The sequence below is a fragment of the Saccostrea echinata genome, unplaced genomic scaffold, assembly GCF_033153115.1.
Source record: "Saccostrea echinata isolate AGI-Se365-2 ecotype Australia unplaced genomic scaffold, CSIRO_AGI_Sech_v1 ptg000054l, whole genome shotgun sequence".
Taxonomy (NCBI): domain Eukaryota; kingdom Metazoa; phylum Mollusca; class Bivalvia; order Ostreida; family Ostreidae; genus Saccostrea; species Saccostrea echinata.
Window position 1 is genome coordinate 11612950 of NW_026889803.1, and position 7812 is coordinate 11620761.

The window sequence follows — 7812 nt, forward strand, 5'->3', positions numbered from 1 at the left end:
AGCCGATGCATAGAATTGTGTATCTGGTGTAATGTAGTTGTATGCCAATTTTTATTGAAATCGGACGAAAACTTTGGGAGGAATATCGTTTTAAAAGAATTTCATTTTTAGGTAATCACTTCAACACCGTTCATCAAAATAAAAAAAAATATATAAAAAAAGAATTATGTGTTTGATGTAATCTTTTTGTGTACCAAATAAGTTGTACTGAAAATGGACCAAAACTATTGGAAGAGGTTTTGAAAAAAATGCTTACAGACAGACAAACGAACGAACAGACAAATGATGGACAGCTTACCACCATATAGGCTCTTTTGGTCCTCGACCAGTTAAAATTACAGACGAACCAACTTTAAACAAATTTACAAAAGGGATAGTTGGGTGGAAGATTAACACACTTCAAAATCAAAGTGCTGACTTCAAGGATTAGAAAACGAGAGCGATGCTTGATTACCATACAATGTTTTGGAACGACTATCAATGATTGTCGGGGTTTTTTCGCATCAGAATATATTTAGGACCATTTTGGGGACAATGGACTACCATCAATGTAATGCATATAAATATTGAGGGTTTATTTCTTCTAGTGAATGGTAGTTTCAGATTGTGTCAATGTTTTTAGGAAGTTTTCTTAAAGTAAATTTCATCAGGATCTGTTTAGAATAAGAATAATAGTAATGCCAACATAAGAGAAAGCGAATACGTTAAATTTAATATAAAAACACGATATTTATTGTCATGTAATTTGCTGCATGGTTGCAAAATTTAAAAGCTTATCTTTAAAACATCAAACTTACAAAAGGAGATGCAAATGAAAAATCTAATCGACAAACAATTAATTTATGACTGGAAAATTAACTGATTAATATATTTTCTCTTACTTTTTGATTTTTTTTATTTACAAGGTTTACCAAACGAAAAAATATGAAAGCCAGATAGGCTCATTTTTTTTACAAGATAAAAAAATTAACTCGTTATAACGAGATAATTATTATTCTCCTTTTAACGAGTTAGTATCTCGCTATAGCGAGATAAAAATCTCATTATAACAAGATGACTAACTCGTTATAACGAGATAATTAGCTCATTATTATGAGATATTACTCGTTATTATGAGATACTAACTCGTTTTAACGAGATAATTATCGTGTTATAACGAGTTATTTTTTTTATATGGTCAAAAAAGAGAACTACCTTTCAAAAAACACATTTACATAAATAATTCAGTTATCGAGTGTTTCCTAACCTTTGACCAGGAAGGCTTGGCAAAGATGCGGTAAATTTTTATTTATAGACTACGATACTTTTTACCTGAAAAAAAATAATATATCTGCTTACAAGGACATAGCTTTTCTGATACAAGAACCATTGAAGCTGTGGAAATCTTGTCCAGAAACCACTCCATCATGAGTTGTGCATGATTCACAGTGCTATGATAAGATTAAGTTAAAACATATTGGTATTGTTAAATAATTTCGAAGAGAAGCATATATTATAACGATTGTAACCCGTCTTTTTTATAACGTTCAAAGAGTGAAAGTTACGTAATAAGCTTTCCAGATTATGATGTTTTTTTCTCTCTCCATATCGAATTTTGATAAGAAGGCAGTAAAATAGGTTCATTTATATTTATATCAATTCCAAACACTGTCTTGTCCATATTTTTCTGTAGATTGGGCTATCCCTTTAAATAAATTTTAGTGCATATAATGTCTGCACAATCTCGGTCAACATAACTAGGTACAAAGATTATCAGTATGGGAGCTAAGAGTCTTTTCTTATCAGCCAACAAAAAAGATCGTCTTTTTACCATTCATAAAATTTGAGACCTTGGATTTTTCTTGCACTTACGTCAATCAATGGATTACTGGCCTAAAAAGAGCACCCTTGTAAAAGGTGTCGTTGGTCATGTGACAAATCTTCTATTTCCCACAAATACATAATACTGATATCTAGTTATGATAGTAGTTGTTAATATGTGAGGAAAAACTGACATCATTCTTGTAGTATCATGTTTCTGTGACAGTTTGCATTTCATTGTAAGGACATGCTAGTGGAAGGGACTTCCCTGTACTATATACGTAAATTTTTCATACCAAAAACACTATAGTATCTAAAAGTATATTTTTTTTTTAAAATATAGGTGATAGTTGCAGTTGGTATAAAAACAGATAATATGGAATATATGAATTAAAGCATCTACCTATATATGAACTGTATTAGAAGGTATAAGCTTTTCACGGCAAAAAAGAGTTTTGCTGAAAAATTTAAAGATTTAGTTTAATCCATTTGGATAACGTTTTAATTAATGAGTGAGTATGGATATATTACCCCTGATTTGAGAAGACGAATGACAATGACTTGGTTTTCTAGATCATGACAATTGTAACTCGTTCTGTTTTTACTACAAACAGAGATAAAATATTTGAATAATTTTTGATCGCATATTTAGTTTTAATGGTCACAGACGAGAAGACCTTATGCCTTATTAAGGTGTTTGTCGTCCGTCCGTTTGTCCTTCTGTCTGTTATTAATTTTGCAAAAGGGTACTCCTACAGTTTTGGTCTGATTAGGATAAGGCTTGGTATATAAGTAGACTATACTAAGATATATAATTCTAAGTAATTGTCTTTGATTTCGACAAATGGTGTTGCCATGGTTATTAAAAAGAAATTTCTTTGAAATTCTTTCCAAGCATTACTTTTCCTACAGTTTTGGTCTGATATGTGTAAGACGTACACAAGTAGACTATACTAAGATACATAATTTTAATAATCTGTTATTTTGATTTAGTTCGAATTTCAATACGACTTACTAAGTAAGACTTTACTAGGATACATGATTTTGTAAATGGGCTTTTGATTTTCGACAAGCAATGTTGCAATGGTCATAAAAATAGAAATTTCTGTGAATTCCTTTCAAAACGCTACTTTTCTTACAGTTTTTGTTCGATTTCAATAAGACTTGATACACAAGTAGGCTACACTAAGATTCATAATTCTGTTTATCAGTTTTTGATTATGAAAACGGTGTTTCCATGGTTCTCAAAATAGAAATATCTGTGCAATTCCTCATCCTACAGTTTAAACCAATTTCAGAAAGACTTGGTACACAAGAAGAATATCCTTACTAGATAACTAGTTCTATTTATTTGTTTTTGATTTAAACAATCGATGTTGCCATGTGTCAACATAAATAGAAATTTCTGTGAAATGCTTTCAAAACATTACTCCACCTACAGCTTCGGTTAGATTTCAATAAAACTTGGTAGACTCTACTAAGATACATCTTTATTTATTGTAAGTACACACCAGTAGAGCTACAGTCTCGACAGTGACTTCTGATTTTATCTTTCTCCACCAAATCCTGGTAAGAAGGCAACAATGTTCACATCAATTCCTGTCAATGTTTCCTCTATATTTTTTTCTGTGTAGGTTGCATTATCCGTTTAAACACCTTTGCCTAAAATGTCTGCACATTCTCTGTTAACACACTTACGTACACTTACGTACTATGAGAACTAGAAATCTTTTCTTATCAGTCGACAGAAGAAAATAATTTCGACGACTTCTTTAAATTCATAAAATTTGATATCTTAGATTTTATTTTTACTGCTGTATTATTCTTGCACTAAAGTCTATCAATGGATTACTGGCCTAAAAAAAATCTACCAATATCTGTGCACAATAATCTATAAGGGATTACTGGCCTAAATAATCAACTATCATTATTCTTACACTAAAGCAATGGATTACTGGTCTAAAAAAAGAGCACCGTTTAAAAGTGTTTGTTACATAACAGATCTTTCCAGAGAAACCATTAGATAGATCTAAGTTGATACGTAATCTTGTGATATCATGTGTCCTTGAGAGGGAAATTAGAGATTTTTTTCCCCACATTTTGTATTGACTCTTTAAGAAAAAGATTCCCATATAAAATATGCATATATGTTTATGTTGTTTGTGTTTAAATAAAAATTTCATCCATCTTAAAACATTATGTGATATTCTTTTTATTTATTTTTTGTGACAATATTAGAGCGGATTGCACTTGCTATAGGATATGAAAAACATCTAAAAACGACGAATTTAAACGTCAATCTAAGAACTGAAAGGAAAAGTAGACTTCAAAGCAAACCACAAAATGAGTTATACAGAAAAAAAAAATCTAAAAGTTTTATCCATTTGGATAAAGATCTAATTGAAGAGATGCTATAAAGCTATTACCTTTGATTAGGAAAGGCAAAGGACAAGCGACTGGTTTTTTTTTTATTTATTTTTTATTTTCTTTTTATTTTATAGAAGAATTACTTGAAGTAAAACAGAGTTTAAGAATGATGAAAGCAAGGTTTGTTTTTAACCACAACTTTTATAAATATAAAGGCGAGGCTTCAATTTAAGTAGGTAACTAAAAATACTGTTCTGTGAGGTCCGTGTTTGCTCTGCTCCAAATTTGTATCGTTTCATTGGACTTTGGAGATTGAATACTGTTAGTTATCTTCATATTTCATTGTGGATTAATAAATTCCTTTTTCTTACAAGAATTATATGAACATAAATTTACATTCTTCGGTAAGAAATTTAGATAAAGTCACTGCGATAACTGAGTTTAGAAGTTTTTCTCCACATTGGTTCAGTAACGATGAATGGGTTTAAATTCACTGTTGTTTAATTTGGCATACATCGGCTTGCCAATTAGTACTTAATGGCGAGTTTTTAGCTTTACTGGTAAGAGACCAGAAGAGCTTATGCGGTAGTAAGGTGTCCGTCGTCCGTCCGTCTGTCTGTCTGTCTGTAAACAATTTTTCAAAACGCTACTCCTCCTACAGTTTTGGTCTGATTTCAATATAACTTGGCACACAAGTAGACTACACTAAGATACACAATTCTCTTTATCGGTTTTTGATTTCAGTGAACGGTGTTGCCATGGTTACTAAAAATAGAAATTCAAAAGGCCACTCCTCCTATATGTTTTGTTTGATTTCAATATAACTTGGCATTGAAGAAGACTACACTGAGATACATAACTGTCATTTATTTATTGCTTTTTGATTTTGTTGAATGATGTTGCCATGGTTACTTAAATCGAAATTTCTGTAAAATTATTTTAAAAAGCTACTCCTCCTACAGCTTTATTCTGATTGCAATAAATCTTGCCACAAAAACAGACTAAACCAATGATCATTATTCTATTTTTTGCTGTTGCAAAGTTTCAAGTCCAAGTGCTTCTTTTATCTTCCTTTATAAGTACAACCAGTAGAGCTACAGTCTCATCAGAGACTTCTGGTTAAATTTGCATCGTGAAATATAAAGTTGCCTAAATATGTATATGACTTTTATTTTTAAATTTTAATTTATTCACTTTTTCCTGAATCAGTTGAATTGTCCACTATTGTTGTCGAGAATCTTAAGGTCAAGATCTAGTAAATAAAAGGAGCCTACAGATTTCTCAAATTTGAAAAATAAATTCCCTAAATGAAGCTTTATAAGTATAGCTTGGTCAAATAAGGTGTTTCGGGGCATGATTTGTCGGTAAACAAGGCGAAAAATCATATCTTAAACTTTCATTTTCAATGAAAAATTAAGAAAATCAGTCATGAATATGGGAGTTTTTTCCATATCAGACAAATTAAATGATTCCAGATTGCCTACAGTCTCTCAGAAAACGATATTTAGTATGTTCATAGCCTCTTCTTTAAAATAATATTAAATTGAATATAGGTTTCGGAATTACTTTTCACATGATTTCAAATTGAATTCCAGAAAAGTACTTTATTTTCTACATAATTCTTTCACAGCTGTAAAGTACGGGAAAAAGAAAGTTTAATTTGATTATGACATCATAATGGATCTAGCATCAAAAGGCAGTCTAAAATCATTTACTAGATCTTGACCTTAAATGGAATATTATTTTAGAGCTTGAAAATAAGTTTTCATGTGAGACGAATTTTACAGTCGGCGAGCAGAGTATTGACGCTGTTTACGGAGATAAAAGAAAATAAAGACAAACATGCCATATAAATTATCGTAGAAGACAATTGTAATAATCAGTTTGCCAGTGTATTTCCTCTGAAAGTGTAAATGTGTGCGATTCCGGGGAGGGGGTACTCCAAGTAATTCGGAGTTGGATACCTTGTGTTATTATGATATAATGTTTTAAAAATTTATTTCCGAAACAAGTGCCTGTGTTAAATATCCAAATAAGAAACGGATGTGTCAGAATCTGTGGTTATCTTTTATTTTAAGTTCTCTGGGATAAATCCAGTCGACATACTATTGTTAATTAATAATACGTCGTCGATATATCTAAATGTCGAGTTGAAGGCTCCAGCAAGTGTTTTCCTCTTCTCTTGTATAAGTTTTTGAATAAATTCTGCTTCATATGAATACAAAAATAGGTCTGCTAATAACGGGGCACAATTGTTACCCAAGGGAATTCCAACAGATTGTTGGAAGACCTGATCTCCAAAAACCACATCGATATTGTCAATCAGAAACTCTTTTCAATATCAACTTCAGAGTACGTGTGTGTACAATCTCAGTGTTTCTTAACAAAATAATTTTGCAAAGGGCCAACGACAAGGTAAATAAAATCAGATAGAGACGTAAGAGGTGCAGCATTGTACCGGTAATTGGTTAAAAAAAATACATGTAGTAGGACTCTAAAACAAGCAGATACATTTGAGCTTATTTCTTGAGTGACAGTTAAACAATGTTCATTTAAACCAATGAGCAATGCGCAGAGGCAGTGGCCTAGATAACCCTTTCATTGAAATCATAATTTCAATGATTATAGAATTCTGTATGTTGATGTTTTCCACCTATGTGTCTAGTTCCATTGAAGTCGGATCAAAACTGTTGAAAGTAGGAGAACCATTTTGAAAGAATTTGAACAGAATTTTTGCAAGAAATTTCTCTCGCTAGAAATCATGGCAAAACAATTCATCGAAATCAAGATCATAAACAGAATAATGTGTTTTGGTAAAGACTTGATTGAAATCGGACGGAAAATGTTGTAGGAATAATTTTGAAAGAATTTCATTGAAAAAAACTTTTTGAGAACTTTGTCAACAATCAAGCGATGCATAGAATCGTGTATCTGTTGTAATCTAGTTGAATGCCAATTTTTCTTGAAATTGGACGAAAACTCTGGGAGGAATAGGGTTTTCAAAGAATTTCATATAAATTTCAATTTTAAGTAATCCTGGCAACACCTTTCATCAAAATAACAAATATAAAGAATTACGTTTCTTGGTGTAATCTTTTTAATGTACCAAGTTGTATTGAAAATGGACCAAAACTATGGGAAGAGGTTTTGAAAAAAGGTTACAGACAAACAAACGAACAAACAGATGACGCACAGCTTACCATCGCATAGGCTCTTTTGGTCCTCGACCAGCTGAGCTTCCAGACGAACCAACTTAAAACAAATTAACGAAGTGATAGTTGGATGGAAGATTAACACTTTCAAAATCAAAGTGCTGATTTCGATCAGAATGTTTAGAAAATTAGAGAGAGATACTTAATTTCCAAACGTTAGGTACAAAGTTTTGGAACAAATTTCAACGATTGTCGTTATTTTTTGGCATCAAAATATGTATTTAGGACTAAAAGTGAAGTTATATAGATTGCAAGGCGTACATTTTAGGGACAATGGCCATACCATCAAAGTAATACATTTAAATATTGAGGTTTTATTTTTAAATGTCTCTGGTGAATGGTAATTTCAGATAGTGGCAATCTTTTTAGGAACTTTTTTTAAAGAAAATTTCACCAGGACCTGTTTTGAATATATATATTCATAAGGAATGAG